General features: G+C 36.5%; 1 long non-coding RNA gene across 1 annotated transcript; it reads right to left on the bottom strand.

The window, feature by feature from the left end:
• Nucleotides 1-13,561: 13,561 nt before the first annotated feature.
• LOC122362658 lies at nucleotides 13,562-15,284 on the bottom strand. The gene is made up of 3 exons (XR_006253145.1): nucleotides 15,257-15,284; nucleotides 13,995-14,049; nucleotides 13,562-13,881 (listed from the first exon to the last, which is right to left on the bottom strand). It is a non-coding gene; the product is annotated as an uncharacterized LOC122362658 (long non-coding RNA).
• Nucleotides 15,285-23,464: the final 8,180 nt, after the last annotated feature.

Here is a 23,464-nt window from a genome sequence, read left to right as displayed (position 1 = left end):
TCTGTCTGTTGGCCCGATTACGGTGCATGCGCTTAAAGGTATCTAAGGGTGTCTATAATCTCTATCCAGGATGTTCTCTCTTCTACGGTTCACACGTTCCAGCAAATCACAGAGGACAAAAGCACTTTCTGGATTCTTAAAAAACTAGTTTCTTTGATCTCTCAGAGATCTGTGATTTATTCCACTTTAATTGTTAATTTAAAAACACACAGAAAGAGCAGCATTAAAATAAGAATTAACAAGGGAATTGTTTGTGTCTCCTCTGATCTGAAGATTAGAGATTGAAATAGTCACCTGCGTGTTTCTTGGTGGAGTACTATTACGATTAAAGCCCTTGTGTTTTCCATTCTTTTGTGTGTCTCTAGGTTAATGGGGTGGGGGTTAAAACTCAAAACTAGAACACTCCAGAAACACACACACATGGCCTTGTTCCCTTATATGTGGTTTTTTGAAATTAAAGAGTGTATACAGACTCTTCCTGCATAATAATTAAGCTAAGAGAAATGATCAGACCGCTGGGGGAAAAATAACCTTCGACGTAAAACATGAGAGAAATAATTGTAATCGCTTCATGCTGTTGTTTTGTATTTAGAAGCATTAAAAATATGATAGTCTATATGCATTTGTGTATCTCCGTTTCTACCACCCTTAAGGTTCGCGTTCTTTCTCTTTTGTTAACAGATTAACAAAATAATCATAGATTGCATCTCACAAAAGTGAGCGTTTAAAACACATGGATGCTTCTGCATTATGCAGATTAGCATTAATCCAATTAGTGCCTGCAATAATCTGCAACCCGTATCAGTCCAGTGAGTTAATTACATTGTAATAGGTGATTATAGCGCATTTATTAGCATGCTATAACAAACGTTAGTTTGTCTATTAATCGCAAAGTTATGGATGCTTATTTCTGTTTAGCTTGAAGCATGTAATCTCTTGTCCTCAGAAAGACCTTTTCGCAATGTCCTCCAACGTCTCAACTTTGACCCAATTTGCCGCTGACCTTTTGAAGCACAGCCATTACCAGACAATTTATATAGCATATGTAGTCTGTGTTGGAGTAAAAAACCAATCATGATGGACAGTATATCAAGTTGTATGACAAACATCAAAGGCATATCATGACAGAGAGGGAGAGGCAGAAACAAGTTATTGAATACCACGCCAATTTTTCACAGCTTGCTTTCTTTATTTAATTGTTTACCGTTTCTTCCTGTTACTTCTGTGACACTAATCCTTTCCGTGATGCTCAACACTTTGAGGTCAAGTGTAATCAAGCAGATTTTGCAGCGTTAAATAAATAATTCAGCCAAAACTCAACCACACGTCCTTCCAAACCCAAATCATTTTCTTCTGAGGAACACGAAACACTTACTTATAATTGTCTCTAGATATTGCGACGTAACAGGAGAAAGTATTTTAACAGTAAAAGCTACAAACATCACCTTGAAGTCCTGGAGTGATGTGTAAAATCTGGAGAGAGAGAGAGAAGTGTGTGATTTGACCGTGGGTGTTCTTGACCCAGCTGTCAGTCAAACGCTTCCAGGCAGAGGAACTCTTCTTGGGCACAGAGGGGCCACTGGCAGCTGCAGCTGGTGTTTTCTGTGTCGTGGGCACTGCTGCGCTCCCCCCCAGTCCCCCGAGTGCATTCCTCGCGGCCTCTTTTGTTTTTAGTGCGTAGTGATTTCCATTTCTCGGTACTCCTCTGTCAGAATGACTCACTACTGCCCACGTTAAGCCGCGAAACATGCCGCTAATTACACACTGCAAACAGGAATAAGCTTCGTTGTCAGAATCTGAGGCTGTTTAAATGTTAGACAGCTTCACCATCTGTAGAGCATTCCAAAAATGTTTACTGCGGAAGTAAATCATTTACTGTGGGTTTCGACTGTTCCTTTATTCTTTTTTGGAGAAAAGTAAGAGCAGACCACAAAAAGTCCTGAATAAATCTCCGTCACACTGGCAGATTTGGCAGATGCTTTTATCCAAAGCGATTTCAAGTTGTATTTTACCAGTTCATGCTTTCCTTGGGAATTGAACCCATGACCTTCTTGTTGTTGATAGTGCCATGCTTTAATGGTTTTATTAGAAGGGAGGCTAAATTTAGCTAAACGTACAATATTCTGATGAGCACGAAAATTTAGCTAATATTTTATTTTGACAAACACAATATTATAACACTTTGTAAATATTTTATTTAAATAAATTGGTGGCAAATTTGTATGAATTCATACAATCTAATTGCTACGACTGTTTTTATATGATTTGCAAAATTTTAGGAGTCATTTATTTATTTGGTGAAAAATATTATTTTTCTTGTCAAATGTAAACCTTGTAAAATAGTGGGGTTTTCCCGTGAGATCTGATTGGTCCAACAGGAAATAAAATCATGCGTGAACTAATCACTCAATTTGTGGCTTTAAATCTTTTAAAAAATGAATGAATGAACGAATTTAATGCTTAGAATAAGTCTTTATCTTTGCACATTATCATGGTTTGGACAGTTAAAACATTCTTCTAAATATCTTCTTTTTATGTTTCACGGAAGAAAGAAAGTGAGACAGGTTTGGAACAACATTAAGATGAGTAACCGATGACTGAAAAATCATTTTTGGGCAAACTATCCTTGTATTTTCTGTATTAATAAAAATGATTTTGAATTTTATTAGTATTAGTATTGCACATAATACTGTAATAATTGCATTTAATAAATAAATAAGGAAAATAGACTGGACTGTGGCTGTTCACTTTACATTTTCAGATGTCAGATGGAAAAACTAGGAAAGCAGCTTACTAGATTTTAGACCTAGCATCTATCCTTGTTTCTCTTCCTGTCTTCGTGCCCAGGGGTGATACAAGCAGTCATTTCCTTTTCCCTCTATGCTTCAGTGTTAAATTTAAATGTCATAATAACAGTGCCATGTGCTGCTATCTTTTTGTCATGGACTGGTCACGCACACGGGTGGCCTGTCAGAATATTCTCCTGATAGATCAGATCTGAGGCTGTGATCGCGTGACATGGAGGTTCAGTTGGAGCAGGTCACCTTAGCGGCAGGAAATGAAAAGGAATTGCACTTAAGTTTGTTTACCTGCCACATAGATACAAACTAAAAAACAAAAAAGAGCAGAAGATTTGTGGAAGGCACTTTCAAGTTTACCAATAACTCAAAGTTTTAAAATTAAACTACTGTACGTATATGTTCATATAGTATACAGTTACTCATATGTTTACATAGCTCTTGCAGAAAGTTCACAATGTTAATAATTGGGAATTTTTTTAATGAAAATTTTACATATAGAGGATACATACATATTCTACATAGTCATACAAAATAATGACTGAATTTAGAAAAAAATTATCGATTCAAAAGTTTACATACCCTTGAATCTTAACATGTGAACTTAGACTTAAAAATGGCACTTCATGACAAAATGTTTGACATGGAAATGTCTAGATCAAATCATTTCCATGCACACACACTCTTTGATTAAACTTTTATTGATTTCAAATTACACTACGCAGCGAACACACAACAACACACATATCTCCAATTATATGTTAATCAGCTGTATTATGGCAGCAGTCAAACAGAGACTCTGTCCCACAACGACCAATAAAATGATAATTACTCATGAAACCTGCACATGATAACAAGGCTGAATCTGTTTGTTGTCTGCAGCATAGCACTCTTTTGAGAGGAGCTGCATAAGCAAACGTGACCTCCAAAGTCACGTCTACTTTCTTTGAATATTTTCTCTTTCCCCTTAACTGCAAATCTCTCTTCCAGGCTTTCTCTGGTTTTCATAAATCCAGTTTCCCAATCAAACTCAAAGTGTTCAAGGAGCAAAAGTCAATGGAGGTGTTGCTTTAATTAGGTAAAATAGGTTTGAGATAAATGCGGGGTTATTTGTCTTGGGCTGGAGCGCTGGTCGATATCTCAGGCTGTTAATTAGACCTGCTCAGGGGCTGCCATAGATTGCAGGAAACAGCATTTCCACAAATAGGTGCAATTCGCTGAGCTTTAAATGATTTTCGGTCTGTTTAGCTGCCTTACTTTGTTCTGCCAAAGTATGAGCTCTGAACACCAGCTTTCAGAAGAACTAATAGTATATAGCAGATAAAATATCCTCAGCGCCACTTAATCTTTTAGAAGTGTTTCATTTTCAAATCAGAACGAGTCACACATGCAGAATACTGTAATTTAAAAGTGACCTGGTGCTTCATTTATGATGGCGTTACCAGGAAACATCCAGCCAAATCACCATCTGATTAGTTTTAATGTTAGCTTACGCGAGAGGTTAACAGGGGCTGTTCAATGGATATTCAGGACTTGAGCCCAGACCTGTAAATCGAGGAAGGTTTTGATTAAAATTTGGAACGTGATACACTTAAAACGAATGTTGAAACATCACAGCTGTGTTGAGTTATTTTTTATGAAATAAACTTCTCAACGTTATGGAGTTACAGTAAAACAAAAAGGTCCACTAGCTATAGTTTCCATTGAAGACATGTCCAAAGATCTTGTTTTTTTCTATGTATGGTAGAACGCTTAAGTACAAACAAGAGTAGTATTCTTATTATTATTTCTTTATTTGACAGACTTTCTGCAGTTTGTCTGAGGTCGGAAAGGTGTTACAATGAGTATTTCTAATACTAAAATCAGTTACCTTATAGTCATAAACCTTAAGGGGTACATGACACACAGTGTTGCTCAAAAGTGATGATACATTAATGTGCAAAGATACAAAACGATCGGTTTTTGCTAAAAACTAAATGGAATACACCACAATATCGAACTCATTCACAACAGCTCCCATTGTCTTCTTCTTCTTGCTTTATGGTAGATGAGACTTATCCTTGTATTTTCGCCACCTATCTTTTAAATGGACCATTGACACTATCTATAATCTTAATTAGGAGTGTCAATGGAGTTATTGCATCTATGTGGTCCAACGGTATTAGTATTTTAAAAATATGAGACAGTTTTAGATTTAAAGCCCATATACAAAAATGTGTTATTTTGACCAAAAATGTATTTTAGTTCAGTTTTCCAGATTATTGCCTTTGTCTTCATAAAGGAAGGTGCATTGCAAATGTCCATGTGCCTTAAAGTTTGCAAACAATTTTCTGAATCACAAATAAAAATGTATTTCTCCCCTGCTCTTAAAAAAATATATATTTTGGATGGTGGGAAAATTGAACCATGAAATAAATAAACAGCTTTAGTTCTATTGTGCTTTCTGCAGAATGTTGTAGCGTAGTTTAATCAAGTCTCCACTTTGTTGCAGAAGCTACAGTATAATGCTGTGACTTTATCTTACAAAATGGTAAGTAGTAAAAAAAAACATTTAAGGCCCAAGACCCAGAAGCTCACCCCTAGCATTGCCCATGGCTATTACCTACAATGCCCATGTGCTTAAACAATCTCAGGGGGGGTGGCCCGGGTGGTCACAGAAACCTACTTTGATAGAAGAAGTTTAAATATTCGGAGATTGTCTGTGTACTTGTAAAATGCACTCAACATGAAGCACCTTATGAAAATATTATAATGTGATAAATGTCTATATTAGTTATTTATTAGTTGCATAAAAAATGTATTACAATCCATCTGTCGATTTGGCGAGGCATGAAGACTGTAGCAAATGAGCTAGAGACCTTTCTTTGTCCTACTGCAGTAGAAGCACTCTTCCAGAAATATGAAATAAAACACTGCTTTCAGGAACACTGAACATGTCCAAATGAATACTAAGCAAATTTAACAGGGACGTAATGACGGATCGATTAATCCAGAATCGCAAGAACATACATTTTACAAAGTAATAAATGGACAATAATCATACTGATATGGTAATTAAACTTATCTGGAAGACATTTGTTATTTTGCATTATTAAAGGAAACCAGAACCTTATCAATGCAGGAGTCTATATCGTATAACACAAAGAAGCCACAATTGCTGTATAACATTTTAGTTGTCATGACAGCAATTAATCATTGTCATATATTGTATTGCAAAACAATACAATTATATTGCTATCGAGATGGGACACGGGTAAGTTTTACAGATTGGGTGGTGGATTAATATAAAGTGCGACCTACATTTTAATGAATGCATTTTAAACTGCATTTAGTGTATATTTAAATATATTTGGTTTAAAAAAAATATAGTCCTATTGAAGGTTTGGGCTTGGCATTATACTGTATATGTTTCGCAAACAAGAGTTCCTCTGAAACCCTTTACCTCCCTAGTTCCACCTGTCTAGATCAGCCAGAATGATTTGCTTCCGGTCATATTATGTTGCAAAAAAGAACATTATTTTGTGTATTTGGTGTAATGCAATGAGTTTTTGCGGTTTAGAGGTAAGAAAATACATTATAGGCTGCTCTGTCAGGATCAAGAATCGGTTCTCCGTAAATGCGCTGAACACACTCTAACATTTGACTTGAAAATGTTGTGGAACAGTGTTGTAAATACAACTTGATTTCTAGGGTGATTGTGAAAATAGTCCCACACTGTGATGTAAAGAAGTGGCAGCATGGACAAGTTGTAACTTTTACAAAGAATATCTCTTTGTTTTTTTTAGTCTTTGCAACTTTAGGGATCTTATCTATGCAGCTTATACCACTTCAAAGAGAAAGGAAAACTTAAAATTGCATCATATGACTCCTTTAATGGTGTTTTGGGGTGTTTTTTCTGAAGATTTACAACTTAAGTCCCTATTCACTGTAATGTAATTTGAAAATAACAGACAACAAAAACTTCAAAATTTCTTCTTTTGTGTTTCTACTTTCTTTTTACTTTATCTACTACCGGAGCATAAGTCAAATCAAAAACACCTATGTTTTCATGAAGCAGGAGTCCAGGCAGCTAAAAGATACATCTAATGCATTTAAAAACTCCCTGAGTCTCCAAATCACCATATTTATCATTTACTATAAATCCATTAAATCCCCTAAAATTCCCATGTGAATCCTAGGCCCTGACATGTGACATTAGATCAGGTTATGCAAATAACGTGAGTCCTCTCATCTGAATATGGAGTCCTGCTATGTCCTCTGTGAGAGACCAAGGACATGCTGATTGTAAGATTGAGTCTGAATATGCAAATTCCCAAATGCACTAGTCAACTTTAAAAGCAGAATATGTAAAAGTGGTCATGTGTTCCCTGACAGTCTGTCAATAAGATGAGTGTGTACAGATGTATATGGGTAGAGAAGGAGTTTTAAAGGGTAAAATGTCAAATTAGGTATTTCTTTCTTTCTTTCTTTCTTTCTTGCGTTTTTTTGATTTAAAGTTCTATTCTTGAATCTATTTTTATACTGACGTCAGCAGATCAAAGTGATGTGTTTCCTCCTTAGGATCCCTTGAGGAAAACCGGTAGAGCCACGAAGCGCAACTAAAAAGCATCTCTGGAGAAAATCCCTCTGGAGATGGACACCTTCTGAGATAGACACCTAAAACTTGCTTTACTGTCAGTTACGTCCTATATCCACGACTATTATTCAGGACACAGCCTTCTATTGGATGCATAATGAATGCATTAGAGTTTATTACAGTCCTTCAGAAATAATGATTGCATCTGACCCACATTATAAACACAAATGCAACAACATACCTCTATGAGCCACATTTTCACTCATTTAAAATCAAACAACACATTACTCAGTAGAATAATTACTCTGATATTTTCAAACTTGAGCAGACTTAATATTACCATACATCAAATGTGTTTAATGATTAAGCTGAATAATTAATGCATGGAGAGAGGCAAGACGTTAGTACATTACCCTGAGGACTGCAAGAAGCTTTACATTGTATGTTATATGCCCACTTTCATTTGAAAAAAACTCTTTTAAAGAGTACAAAAACTTACATTACATCCTCAACATTAAGACATTTGAACAGTAGTTACGTTTCTATTACTTGTTCTTACTCTTCTGTGATATATATTATGAAATGAATATTTAAATTAAATCAATATGACATGGGAGGATATACATTAAGCAGCAAAAAGGGCTAAGGACGCAATTTATATTTATAACAAAATACGAACATATGATTATTTCATATAGCATTCTGTTCAAGTAAAACGGTTTTTACTACGTATTCAGATTTAAATTAAATTAATGAATTCTGCAACAGAAGGAGCTCAGACAACAAGAAAGATACGAGACATGCATTTATTTACAACACTCAATGAGCAGATGTGAATCAAGCCCGAGATGTTTCAGTTAAGTTGAGTGTTCATTGATAGTTTCACCGGAGGAGATCTTGCAGTAATGAGACTTTGTGTCTTTGTAGTTAAACTGGATAGCACACAAAGACACTGGAGATACTTGGAGGACCAGAGAAGGTAAATTAGCCCAAGCAGAGCAATGATAGCGAGTCCACTTCATAGGTACTAGAGCAGACAAATGCTGAGAGTGAGCGTATGCTTTTATACTTGGGCTTGATTGGGTGATTGGATGAGAGACAGGTGCAGGTACTCAGAACTCAGGTGACAGTGATTGTGTATAGCATGTGTTCTCAAAAAAATTCTCAAAAAAAAAAAAATAGTTTTGCAGACTAAATGTAAATGTAAAAGTTACTTATTGTCAACAGACTGTTGCACCTACATGTCAACTAATTCTCATTAGAACATTAGTAGACTGTCTGATTAATATCTGCTAACTCTATTGTGATATTCTCCCAATGCACGTCCGGATTTTCCTGCGTTCAACATGTTCCTGTGTCAACAATTTAATCCAAAAATGTTGTCTTGACCATATGTCTACACCTAAACCTAACCTTACCCTGGGTAACTCTAAGGGCAATGCCTAAAATCAGAGGAAATTATAGGTGGATGACACTGATGTACAAGCACCAAACACTGATTGTAAACCTAAAATTCACAAAAACTATAAAAAGGTTCTTCAAATCTGATTGGCTAATCACAATGTTGTTTCAGGGTCAACAAAGATGTTGATCCAGGAACATGTCGAACTCAGCAAAATCCGGTTCTGCGTCTCCCAGCAGACATTCTACTGACTGTAAGTGACTTTGCAAGAACATGCAACTTATTCTAACCCAACCTGTCTACTAATACTCTACTAACGCTCTAATGTGAGTTATTAGATATATAGGTTCAACTCATAGTCAACAGAATGTGTTAAAGGGACCATCGAAATAAAGTGATACCATTGATTTTTGCTGTCACACCATATGACACACAGATACACACACACACACACACACACACACACACACACACACACACACATATATATTAGTCCTGCTAACACACATGCATGTTCCAAAATCACATCATCCTTATAATAACAAAGAGAAACATTGTATTCTTTTAACAGAAAGAAGGTACTTCCTGTGTAAAAATACCTATCGGGAGCCACTCTATTTCCCCTTTGTTTTCAAGTGGTCCATCCCCTCTTCCCTTAGCTGTCTCTGTTTCCAGTTTAAGTATTTCTGTCTTATAGATGGCCAAATTTGAAAATCTTTTCCTGGGACTTGTGTTCAGAGGGAAAAAAAAAAAAACAGTCCCTAACCTCAGAGGTAGCACTGATCTGAAAACTGCAGAAGGAATATTAGACAGGGACCCCAGCACTGTTGCACTGACTTCAATGTTCCACATTTCAACTCCTCCACCGAATCATTACAAAATCAATGAGAGAGCAAACCACTCTCTGCCATGTGAGTTTCTGCCCCTGGAACCCTGCGTTGCGAGAGGTGTATGTGTGTGTGTGCGTGTGTGTATTTCAGCAGAGACGATGGGCTGTGTATCTTACTACAACTCTTCGACAGACCTGTGGAAGATGTTATATTGACCTCTGTCAGTCCTGCCCGCTCCACTCCAGCAGAAACACTTTGTGTCCTCTGGGGTGGAACACTTTTAGTGGAACATCTTAATCACGGAACATGTGTCACTGGGAAGGAATTAACCGCAGAGAGGAAATCTCCCCTCAGGACAAACCACTGCTGGTGTCAGCTTCCTGCTCAGAGTGTTACAAAAACAACTGATATATAAAAACAGACACGCTGTAGGGATAAATAACACACACTTTTGAGACTCAACTGAGATTTCTGTGTATCATTTATGGATGAAGTTTTACCACAAAACATTTGTTCGGTTAGCACTACTAAGAGAACTCACTGAGCTGCCTACCTAGTATTATAAGGGAAGTCAATAATAGTATACAGATTGATGAAAAGGAAAAATGTTTTTAAAATCTAGTTTAAAAGCCATGCCAAGTTTTTGTAAATGTACCTCTTTAAATTTTCACACTTAAAATAATTAACCCTGAGTCTCTTTCTAAATTTTCTAAATTGTCCATCCTTACATTATGTATTGCATACTGTACTGTATCATAAATTTTTTCATGAAATACATAAAAGTAAGATTTATTCTGTTTTTCCATCACTTTTTGACCTTGATATTTTTACTCACGTGTGATTTATATTAAATCGTAAATTAAAAACATGCTCAACATCAGAAAGGTTTATTCAAGTAAGGCTATGTTTTAATTAACAAATTAAATAAAGGAATATAATAGATAAGAAAATGCAATGTATTTTGGTCTGACCTTAACATAAAAAAAGAAAAAAAAAAAGAATGAATAGATAAGTTAATAATAAATATGTTTAATTGTTTATCTATAAATGTTTGCTAGGTGAACATCTTTGACTTTTTTTTTTTTTTTTTTTTGCACAATGAAAGCAGCACTTAAAGACCCTTTTTTATGTCCAGAGACACCTGTAAAACACGCAGGGTTTTGGAACAAAGCTAATCAATAAAAAATCTTGAACTGAAAAGAAAAAAGCTGAATTGTTTGCGTCTACAGTCAGTCAATCCAAATATAAATGCCCGAAAATGACCGGAATAAAAGTCTCTGTCTTCCTCTCAATCTGCTTTTAATAGCTTCCTGCAGTGCTGAAGGCCTCAGTGAACTCACAGATAAACAACAGTTCTCCTCGTTACACTGACCACCAAAAGTGAGCCATCTACCTCCAACTGCCTCAACACACTTGAATAAAAGATGAGGTTCTTTTCGTATACCTCATGAATGTCAGACACCCTGCTTTTTCTCGGTTTCTCCAGTTTGCCTATGGTTTAATGGGCTCCGTCTTTGCCCTCTACTGGGTGTTGGGCTCATAATAGGGCAGAATTCCGGTCTTCAGATATAGGGCAGGGATCTGTGACGAGGATATCTCTGAGAGAACACACACAAACACACACCGACATCCACAGAGTGGCCAGCAAGACTAACCCAGGACACCCTAAACAACATGCCCAGAATCTTCAGCCTCTCTTGAGGTCTTTCGTCCTGCAGGTGACCCGTCCTGACCGCGTGTTTGTTATCTACACCTTGCCAGCATTGCCTGCTGGTCTTGTGTCCGCCCCTTTGGCCTCCTGGGAGATCGTGTCCTGGCAAACATATCCACAACAGGACGACACTCTGACCTTGAGCCAGACATTCACTCCACTCTGATCTGTATGTCTTGCTGTTTACCTTTCCTCCCCTTCCCCCGGTATGTCTTTTATTTGTCTATGTTTTCCACTACGTTCTCTACCTGCTTTGCTGTTGTCTTTTTATTCTCCCTCTCTGGGAATGTTTGCAATGGCATACTGCATACTACTTAAGCTATATTTGCAGAATGCAATATATTGAGTACAGTATGTGCATTTTCATAGAATCTCCAAGAAATACCCAGGTGACCGAATAAAAATTGCTCAGCGTACAGCCGAGCACCCAGGGAGGGGTGCAGTTTCCCACAATGCAATGTTTTTGACATTTATTTACAATGTGATGAATTAGAAGTTACATCGACTGTGATTTTTTTTTTTTTACTTTATTGGGCTGCTGAAAAGACAATTCATTCCTTTTTCAAAGCATCCTTTTTCAAAGCATCAGTTTACTCCAAAAAAAATGTGATTGATATGAATAGGGTTTCTTGAAACAGTGTCAGCATAGGCATAATATGCATAATAATTTTACAAAAATAAAATTAAACACACACACACACACACACACACACACACACACACACACACACACATATATATATATATATATATATATATATATATATATATATATATACACACACACACACACACATACATATATACACATACACATATACATACACATACATGATTATCCAATCAATAAATCAATCAATAATAGATTGTTAGGCACTTATTTTGGTATGCCCTATATATAGATATATTGACAAAGCCACTGAACAATGTATTTAAGATTGCAGGGTTCAAATATCGACTATCAATACACTTTAACATATGGAACAATTCATGCTCAAAATGGACTGTTTTAAAAAAATATTTGCCATTTATTTTTATCCTTGGCATGTCATTATCTTAAAAGCTTTCTATTGTCTAATTTATCTAAATCAGGTATGAGTCATATTTACTTCTAGTGCTATTCACGTGGTATATGCCTTTTAGGTAGTTATCAAAAAGACAATTTTAAAACTATTCAGCTCACAGTATATCGTGCGACGGTATGCCAATGTTCCTTTCCAAACATAGCTATATTTCATTTCCTCCATTTTGTTTCATTTCTTCTTGCGGCCACACCTCTCCTGATGTCTTGGGTCTGTTTATTCTCTTTTCCCCTTCTACTCCATCTCTTCTCCCCCTCTCCCTCTTCTGGAGACTGTGTCCCGCTTGGCTGATGTTAGTGGCGTGTGTGACAGGGTTCATTCAGCATCGGGATTAGCTGTCAGACCGCATGTGTTCACTGCCACGGTAAACAAATGGACAAGTCTGTTCAGACACGGCATCGAGTTTTAGATGCCAGCGCCTTCGTAATCAGTATATGACAGTCACTAAATACTGAACTGCAAATGATTTACAGAATGTTCCTACATGTTCTTAGCATTGCTTCATGAAGATTTGAAGACGATGTGTTGAGCTGACTGCTGTAGTTATCACAGCATTTCAGATTGACCTTTTTGACCTTTATGTTCGGAATGGAACACTAGCATATTCCAGCATAGTGCTTATACACACTTTGTTTCTTTAAATTGTGGGTACTTTCCATAGACTTTTATTACTTATATTCTGACCAAACAATAATTTATATCTCATTCGGTCCCCGCAATGTACACACACACACACACACACACACATACATGAAATATATATTTTTATATCAATTTTGGCAATAAAAATTCCACGTTTAACACAAAATGTGTAAACGTTTGACTAGCCGTTCAAATAATGGGTCAAGTACATTGTATTAAAAAACAAAAAACAATAACAAAAAAAAAAACTAGATCATTCTTTACACTAATAATAAAAGTTTAAGTAGAAAAATTTGCATATCGTGCCAAGTACACACTGCAAAAGTATAAGAATCTGAACATTAAAAAAAAAAGGAATGAAGGCTCCTTGAGGGCCAATACAAGTTAAGGTCTGTTTTTTGACTTCCACCTCATTATGTAAAATATTATTCATTTTATTAATTTCAGCTTGTGGACTGTCATCATGCATATGGAAATGTCTTTTCCCCAGTTAAAGCTGCATTAGCTGTGTTCACTGCAGTGGGGAGAGAGATTGCCTCAGCACACAAATGCTTTATGAGAATTCAGCATCAGTATCTATCTCTGTCAGAGCACAAAACGCAGAGAGGAGAACACTTTATTGCTTATATCTATCACTGGGTTCAGGGGGTGGGCTGTGTTAATGTTTTGGTGCGATGGTCTTCTATAAAACGAACCGTATTGAATCGAGGCAAACACGGCAAATGTCCAGCACTATTCTTCCTTAATGTTGTGCTTAATTTTTGATGAATTCAGTAATAGAGTTTTCCAGGATTTATCGGGTCTTCTGATGTGGACAGAGCTCACATAAAACACATTCATCTGCAGAAACAGAGATGGGAAATGAGATGGATTCTGTTAAAATGGCAAGAGGAAAATGGAGGATTTTCTACAGCACTCTTCTGAGTAATCAAAGAAAGATATTAAAGATATACCTGTGGTTTCATGCTGTAGCCCAGAGCCACACACCCGAGTTGCCTAGGGAAGTATCTTTATACGAGACAGAAAAAGAAAGATCAAATGAAAGTGTTTCCAGGGAGGGTAGTCAGGAATCTGTAGCAGCCAAATTCATATTTGAATTACACTCCCGCTGAAACCAACCACTGATACTATTTTCTGAATATTTTCTAGTTTTCGTTCATTTTAACATCAGCATTTCGCAAAAATCCCATTTACTTTGTAATCCACTTTAGGTGCAAATGTTATTTTTGTTTTTATTTCATTCATATTATGCAAGTATGTGCATATATGCGTTTTTTAATGTGCGTGTGTGTGGGTGTGTGTCGATCATTTGGCAATTTGTACGCAATGAAACCATGTCGGTATCAGTACTCAAATTGAAAAATGTATTAAAAGATGAATCAAGCAAATATATGAACATAGAAAAAAACAAAACAAAAACAAAGCTTTCAAAAATGCAGAAAAGCTTGATTAATCTAAACATCTAATTTGGAAAGTGTGCCTTTTGGTAATTATTTTTGCTCAGGTTTTAATATATTTTTGTCGTCAAATGGTTCTACAAGGATGGTAAAGTCTGAAATTTGAAATTTAATAATGAACAAAAGAGGATAATAAATATTCAAATATTAATACAGAATAAACTTTTTAAATAATGTCTTAAAGGAATCTAAATTTATTAGCTGGGTTAAAACTGAATAAAATAGTGTGTATATATATATATATATATATATATATATATATATATATATATATATATATATATATATATATATATATATATATAAATATATATAAATTAAATGTAAATGTATATTTGAAAAGTCTCGACCATCGCAGTAAACGTATCTTTGTAATCTTTTATCATGCTTAATAAGACACAATATTAGACACTTAAAATAAGACACTTAAACAACAATCGCCTATATTAGTTTTTTTTTTTGCATAAAGGCCTTTTTGCATCAACAAAAATCTTCGGGACAAAAATCAACTCTGATTTTCACAAGCAACTTGTCTGTTTATACCGATATGCAAAAGCATCAGACAGGCTAAATAAAACGCAGATTTGCTATCTGACAGTGCTTATAAGTTTCCCTTCAAATTTGTGCAAATCATCCACAGTATCACCAACAGTCTGAACAGACACAGCTGTTCAATTCAAATTAAAATGTATATTGCGCCAATATTCACCTTAGCGCAAAAAGGCCTTAATAGGCTATTGCATGTTCACATGCTTTACCTTGTCATCTCTCTCTTTCGCCTCCCCCATTTGCAACATTGCTCCTCTGCAGATCATGCTAAACAATAAGGCATGCTAATTTCAGCTCTGCTGCTAACTTCCTTCAGCAGCTAATTACAGCCAATTAAGTGGGAGACTGTCAGAGCCGACAGCTCTGCCTTCTGATTGGTATTGTTCCAGTGATTACTAAGAAAAGAGGATGTCACACTCAGAAAGAGAGAAAGGGAGAAAGCGTGCGCAATGCTTGACTGTCTGTGCATGATCTCATTTTCAGTTCATTTCTCACTCCTTAGGACATTGACAGCATCTACTAATGAACACACGGCCACCCTTTATGTGACAGAAAGAAAGAAAGAGCAAACGAACGAGTGAAGGAGGATAATGATCTTTCTGTGGAGCCTCTCAGGATGTGCAAAGCATTTGTTTCCTGTGGAGGACAATGATGTTGTCCCCCCCAACCCCCTCTAGTAATAAATGCGGTGGGTGTAATTCTATTTCCAGTATAATTCCCCTCTGTATGCCTTTAATTGCGTTCTTGTGTTCGTTTCATGCCACTTGCCAGTGTTTTGCCACTTTATAGATGAGGTTGGCTTCACAATGGGGTTTTTTTGTTTTTTCGAACTTGGTCACGCATGATGATTATTATGATTTCTGTCCAAAGATTTAGACCAAGATCGGAAACGAACAGCAAGCAAGGTAATTGAATGGAAAATTAAAGTAGCTGTAAGCATTTTTATTTTATTTATTTTTTTATTTTTTTGGAATAACATGAATAAAATGTTCCTGCTATCTGACAGATAATCACACCCGCCTCTGTGACAGCACTATAGGCTCTGTAAAAATAATAAAAAAAAATAAAAAAACTGAACACAGCCTGTGTGTGTTTGCCATTCAAATATGCTCTTTGCCTGTCAATCATTTTGTGCAGTCAGGTTTATGTCTTTGGTGAGCGGGGCTTTGGAGAGAGACTATGTTGTTGAGGTTGGCAAAATGTTTAAATCATTTATAGCAGCTTTTAGGGAGCGCTTCACCTTAACATGAAAATTCTTTCATCATTTACTTGCCTCGGTGTTGTTAAAAACGAGGCTTGGTTAAATCTACAGAGATGTTTTTAATGAAAACTAAAAAAAAAAACGGATTTCTGTCCTTTCTAACCAAACTTAAAAGACCACATTCACTGTTTAACATCTGTAAATGCATGTTTGACATGTATTTTATTTTATTTTTTATTTATTGACTTTTCTAAATCAAAGTCTTAGCACACCCCAAAACAACTCTGTAAATATAAAATGAACATGAATATTTTTTTTTCAATGTCATGTACACATTGTGTAGTGTCTGTTATTTTGGGTCAGTTTGACTATCTGTATAAAACATCATTTTTTGGGTGATAAATATTCATTTACGGTATAAAAACAAAAAACACAGAAGCCTTTTAAACCATTTAGTTTTTGTGCTCTTTCTTTATGCTCTCTCTCTAAGAAAAGTTTTCTGTCAATGAGATTTTTTATTTTTCTTGAGGAGGCCTTCGACGTGGAAAAGTGCTTAGCGTCACATCAGGGTCTGAGCAGATGTATGCACTTTTTATTGACAAAATATTGCATGTTTTGATAATGTAAGCTGGTCTTGCTGTTCTAAATTATGATGATTAGTGATATTTTATGTTAATGGCATTAATTAGGAATCAATTAATAGGCGACTCCTAATTCATTTGCATGATTTCACATTTCACAAAATCAAATTTTCTGTTTGTACATTCATTCTATGAATCAAACATATGCATATTCGAGGAATGATCATAAGATCAATTTTAGTATGATATCTGCGCAATATTTTATAAATGAAGCCCCTAGTGTTGACCCTCTTGTTGTCTCTCAACCACCTGTAGACACATTACCTTCCAAAAACGAAAAGTTATTATGGTCCCCTCCCCCACTTGAACAACATGGACACTGTAAAAAATCAGCATTTGAGCTTTTTACACCATAAGTTGAAAAGGATATACTTGAAATTACAAATTTAGCGGAGGAGGATGTATGAGGGCAGTTGGAAAGACTTTCATGTGACTGACATGCAAGTCTACATTGGCTTGCTCGTTTTGGCAGGAGTGGAGAAGTCAAAAGGAGAAGCAACAGCAAGCTTTTGAAATGCTGACACGGAAGGTCAGTATATCCAGCCGCAGAACCTGAGTTCTACGTGTTCCTGGGTCAACATCTTTGTTGACCCTGGAGCAACATTGTGATCACCCAATCGGATTTGAAGAACCATTTTATAGTTTTTGTGAAGTTTAGGCTTAAAATCAGTGTTTGGTGCTTGTACAGCAGTGTCATCCATCTATAATTTCCTCTGATTTTAGGCATCACTCATAGGTAAGATTAGGTTTAGGTGTAGAGATATGGTCGAGGCTAAAATGTTGACCTAGGAACACGTCGAACTCAGCAAAATCTGTACACGCATATACAGCCATCATGTCAGGCATTCTATGTTTTCTCCCATGTCGTAGGTTTTGATGAAGAAAGAAAGAAGCAGGACAGGGTCGACGAGAGCATGACAAACTCGCTGCAATACGTGATGTATGGGACAAGTGTTCTTTGCGATCCACGCCCCACATCACTATGGATCTTCGGGAGCGCTGTCATTTCAGACAATACATGCCAAGCAAACCAGCCAAACATGGCATAAAAATGTGATCCACAGTCCATCTACGCCTCCCTGGAGAAACACCTGAAAACAAAATCAGGGTGGTACTATACATAGGTGAGGGATTCAATGGCCATACCATTAGATGTGATCATTCTTTCATATCATACACCATACGCTACCTCCTGGTGAGCTGTAGAGCTTTACATAAATAATAATAATAATATTCTGGAGGTTTGAATTGACCCTAGAGGTTAAGTCAAGCGGTGTAATCCAAGTCTTTTGAATAGATGCGTTTACTTTATATGATGATATATATTGTTTTTCTAAAGTATTTACTAACGTTATGTTTCTGGTCCTAGGAACTTTTCAGTTGTGTTGCTGTCTATGGAGGGTCAGACAGCGCTCTGATTTCATCAAAACTATCTTAATTTGTGTTCAGAAGATGAACGAAGGCCTTACGGGCTTGGAATGACTTGAGAGTGAGTTTTGTGACTTCATCATTGTCACGTGTGTGGTTCAGAGTAAAGGAGCACTTCGACAAGTAAAATAAACTTAAACAGATTTAATCTTCTTAAACGGGCAAAATAATGATATGCAGGCAGGCAGAACATAAACCGCACGTATGTAACCTCGACGATCGGACAAACTGAATACCAACACACAGGACTTAAATAGACAACGTAATCACTAAAGTAACTAGACACAGGTGAGGACCATGACAATATTAACAAAAGTAGGTCACGTGGCACAAGACAAAAGCAACAACAAAAAGTCCAAAGACGTGACAATCATGCCCTGCATAACTTTCAGACAGGAAGCGACTGAAGCAAAGGGGTAGTAATGAAGGGAGCGGTGATTTCCAATGTAATCCACATTTTTTGGTGCAAAGCAGCAATGTTTGAATTGATTGTTTTGGTAATGTTTCTCATGTAATCTGAAATAGTCACAAAAAAACAGTATAATATCCCTGTAATCTCCGTTATGAGAAAGCTCACCAAAATAAGCAATGCAAACTTTTATGCACTTTAAACCACAGCTTTTTTTTTTGTATCATTTTCATTCAGTTCTTTTCCAATACGCGTAGCTTGGGTTTGTTCAGTTCAGTGGTTCAGTTCAATAATATTCCTGCACTGCACTCAGCACCCCTGCAGGTGATGTAGAGTGTGATGAAATAAGAGGATTAACAGATGTTAATGTTAGGTGTGAAAGGGGTTTGTGATTATCTGGTCTCTAGATATGACTCAGGTCAATTCTTTAATGCATTTGCAACTGTATTACCATACACCATGAAAAACATTTTCTTGCTTATAAAAGTAATAGCACGCAGTTCCCCAATGTGTATCGTTTAAAGCCTGTAGTGCAAATGTTGTGGGATCTAATACTTAAATTTAATACTTGAGGTGAGTATTCAAATCCCTAAGCAATTGTAAGGGGGTTTGCCAGCTGTCATGAAAATAGATCATTCTTGTTTTAAGCATATGTCTATTTAAGGTTCATGCTTACGTTTATCTATAGACTAAGAAAGGAACACATCTCAAGATGTATTCTTTAAAAATAAAGTTTATTATTTATACAATTTACCTTCTCAAATCTTTTTTTAATAGAAATCAATGAAAGTAACACTTATTTTGCATTAAATTGTAAAATCACTGCAGTGAATAGCCTTGCGGCATAACGCTTTAACGTTCTTATATGAAATGTTTCAAAATAATTGATGTACGCTCAGTGCTGCTGATGAGTGGTTTTCTGTCTGATAGAGTTTCTGAATGTTTACGAGAGTTAAGCAGCCAAATTTGTCATATCACGATCCCAAAGCTTTTGTTGATCATATATCCGGAAGATCTAAAAACTTGTGTGTGTGTGTGTGTGTGTGTGTTTCCTGTAGTTTATGCTGAAAAGGCTGCTGGCTAGAAAGAAGCGCAAACACTTCTAGTCAATATCCAGCAGACCAAAATAGCTTATTTATTAAATTCAGATTCATTCAAGATGAAAAGAAAATAATTTAATCTATGGCTTCTCTCTCGTACAAGCCAGTGGCAAATCAGACTCAGCGCATCCAGGAGAAAGGGTAGTGTGGTGCTGTTGTTTACGGACTGTTTGTTGTTTATTTACAGCAGTGCACAGATGTTTGTTGATGAGGAGAATGCTCGGGAGACTCCTGGAATACACAGCACATGCGGAACCATTTCTGCCCCTTCATGGACTTTGTGTATAATAAGAAGCAAAACAATATGTTTCTCTCTTTCTCTCTCTCTATCTCTCTTTCCACCCCCCTTAAAAGAGCATGTGGGTTATTCTCATTCCCTCTAAACTCTGCCAAGATTTTTGATGTTGCAGCGCTAACAAAACACTCCAGATATGGTTGGTTACTGCGATCCTAAAATACACACACAGCAGATAATTTCAGATTTTGGTTTACACGCTCACATGTTATCTGTTCAGGTTGACATACTTTCAGCTGTACCTTCAGGAGCTGGTATGAAGTAATGTTCTGAAACACTCAGGTATGGATGTACGGATGTATCCGATCCAGACCCAGTGAAACAACAAGAAGCATATGTTGTTGCAGATTTCGTGAACGCAAAGTCTAAAACGCACTTAAGGCATGTCCAAATCCTGATCTGCATCTCTGTTGGACTGAAAACACACTTGCGCTGTGCCTTGTGCTGCATTGTGTGTATGATAGGGCCCAAAAAGTGGTGCTAAAAGGGTGTTCGGTATTATTTCAATAATAGGAAAGTGAATCTGCCACTGCTTTATTACTTTTTCGTATATGTATTGTGGCAGTTCAGAAATTAAATGTATGGCAAGTGGTGCTCAAGCATTAATGTTCTACCATGTTTGAGCCACCTACACTAAATCATACTTTTAACCTGTTTAAACTTCAGATTAATAGAAGCATACAGCATGTGAGATAAAATGCATTTGATGAAGCAACTATGCTATTTTAGCTTTGTTTTGACAAGCTTTTTAACTCTTTATCAAGATTTATTTGAGCACTCCATATCATGTGTAATGTGGTACCAGGTTACTATCAGGCATGTTTACTATGTCGGAAAAGCCATACATATGGAACTGGTTGTGCACATGTCAAAATTTATTAGTTACGCTTGGATGGAAAGGCAGGCTGTTAATTGAAAACTGATTGAAAGCAAATTGAAGTTAATGGAAAAGGGAATTTTAAGCAAATTATTTTGAGAATTTACCCTAGCCTTTTACTTTACAGTCAATAGTCATTAACAACTGAAAACTAACAGTGGCACCTTTAAAAGTATTAAAACTTCCGTTGTAGATAACCGTTCAAGTGTTAGGATCAATAGCATCAGTAGAATAAATGCAAATAAGCAAAAAAAGGAAAACATATGAGACATGGTGTAATGCACAACCAAGGATCCTGTAATGGCTTTGTTAAAATGGCTTTAGCTGTACAAAAACACTAAAAAGATTCCATTTTCATGAAAAATCGAATCTGCACCAAGTTGCAATTAGTGCTGTCAGTGCTGGCAGAGCTGATATTAATACTACTCGCTCTTTAGGTAAGCAAAAACATATGGCGGTGGCAAGAATTGCTTTAGTGGGTGTTCTATCCTCCATCTAATATCTTGCATGACAGGGGTTAGCAATTCAAGGACACGCTGATGAGAAGTTCAATTTTCAGTTACTAAACTTGTATGCTCAAGCTGTCCCACAGCTGAAGTCATGTAGAGCAATGACCTTTTTATGATATTTTAAAGGAGATGACTAAAATGATGATCCAGGTAAAACTAATCAAAGAAATTTTGTGATTATGAATGAAATGGCTGACAACACAATATTGAATCAGGCAGCTATACGCATAACGATAAGGAGGCAAATGAGATGGTGATGGATCTCACTCAAAACATAGCATGTCACCACTGGATGGTCCATATACTTTACCTGTTAATATACAGCAAAAATATACAGGTTCTTCAGGTGTGATTTATATTTGTCAGACTTGTGTTCCCTTGCCTTATGTTTTGCTCCCAATGTGTATGCCCATATTTGGCTTTCCAGTTACTGTTTGTCGTTTTGTCATTAGTGTTTCACTGAGTTCCAGATGTGTGTCTGTTAGTTAAGTCCTCTTTGTTTGCTCTAATTAAACCCTGTGTTTCTAGTGTCCTGTGTTGGCTGTCAAATGTCTTCTACTTTCCAGTGATTGTACTATTAAAGACAGTTCTTAATTCATTCAGTGTTTCCCCGTTCTTTGTGCTAAGGAGAGCAATAGCAGTGCTGACAAAATTGGGGTGCCAGACAAGTGCTTTGTTTAAACAACCGGCCCTGTGTTTTAAGAAGACTTGAGAAATTTACTGTAGCATAAAGGGTTACATGGATTCCTGCATGGTGCTAACATGAAACATAATAGCTTTGTGACATCAGCTAAAAAAAACTACTTTAAAGGGCAGAGCAAGTTATTAAATACATTTTTACCATAAGCACAGAGGTTCAGCAAAACGACTTTATCTTTGCTAAGATTTAGGAAGAATTCAGGAGTGAAGCAACTAGGATACTTCTTCTTTTTAGTCCAGGGTCCTACATCAATGTGCAGATGTGAAAATGTTATTATTATGATTAAGTTATATATTTTGTACTACTATTGCCATTTTTGCATATTGGGGTGTGTTTTTTTATGTATACAATCACAACAGTTTTACTTACATTACACTATTAATACATTTATGAGCATGTAACTCATCCTCTGCCATTGGCCCTGTTGAGTCTTGTGACCAATTGGATCGTGCTTATGTTCAGAAGTATCTTGTTGATTGAGATGTGAGTGCTTTGAAGGAGTGGGAGGATTATGATTATGATTTACTCTGTTCTTTACATAAAGATACTGTATGGTTTCAGAAGACTTGGAATGCCACACTTGTTGTAATATGTTTTATGGTCAGGTTTTGCAGTACATTTCTGGGACTGTCACTGTATTTTTATTTGCCTGTTACGTGTTTTATATTGTTCATGTGACAATGTGTTGGTTGAGATATTTTTGCCTTTTCCCCCACCAGTGATGTAATAATGATGTAAGGTATTTTCAGAGCAAGTTATCATTAAAAGAAAAAAAACGTGATTTGAATATGGCTTGTCACAGTGAAAATTTGAGTTCCGTGTAAAGCCTTAATGCTCAAACAAGGAGTGATGTTCCTGCCGCACAGGATGTGTTAAAGCTGACGAGACCCTGTGGTCATTATCTGTCCATCCTTCCTCTTTCAAGCATTCATTTATCAAACCCTTCCTCACTTTGATTCCTTCCTATTGTCTCTTTCTTTCTTTGTTTGCGGTAGAGGTGTGGTGATCCTGGCCCACGATAGTGGCCTTTGTGCTTTTCTGCTTGACTAAGACAAACGGTCTTGCTCTCTGCGCGCACACACAGAGACACTTGAAGGTTGACAAAGATAAATCTGTCGTGCTTTTGTGCATTCAGCAGGCGCAAACATGTCCGACAGCCGGTCAATCAAACTGTGATGAGATTAAATCAGATCAATTAGCTGCCTGCCTCCTCGCCCCTTTCTAACGAGCAGTTTACCTGTCTGCGTTTGCATTCCT

This window comes from Puntigrus tetrazona, chromosome 18 (genome assembly GCF_018831695.1).
Source record: "Puntigrus tetrazona isolate hp1 chromosome 18, ASM1883169v1, whole genome shotgun sequence".
In the NCBI taxonomy this organism is placed as follows: Eukaryota; Metazoa; Chordata; class Actinopteri; order Cypriniformes; family Cyprinidae; genus Puntigrus; species Puntigrus tetrazona.
Note: the sequence above shows the minus strand (reverse complement) of the source record. Positions and strands in the feature narration are given on the sequence as shown.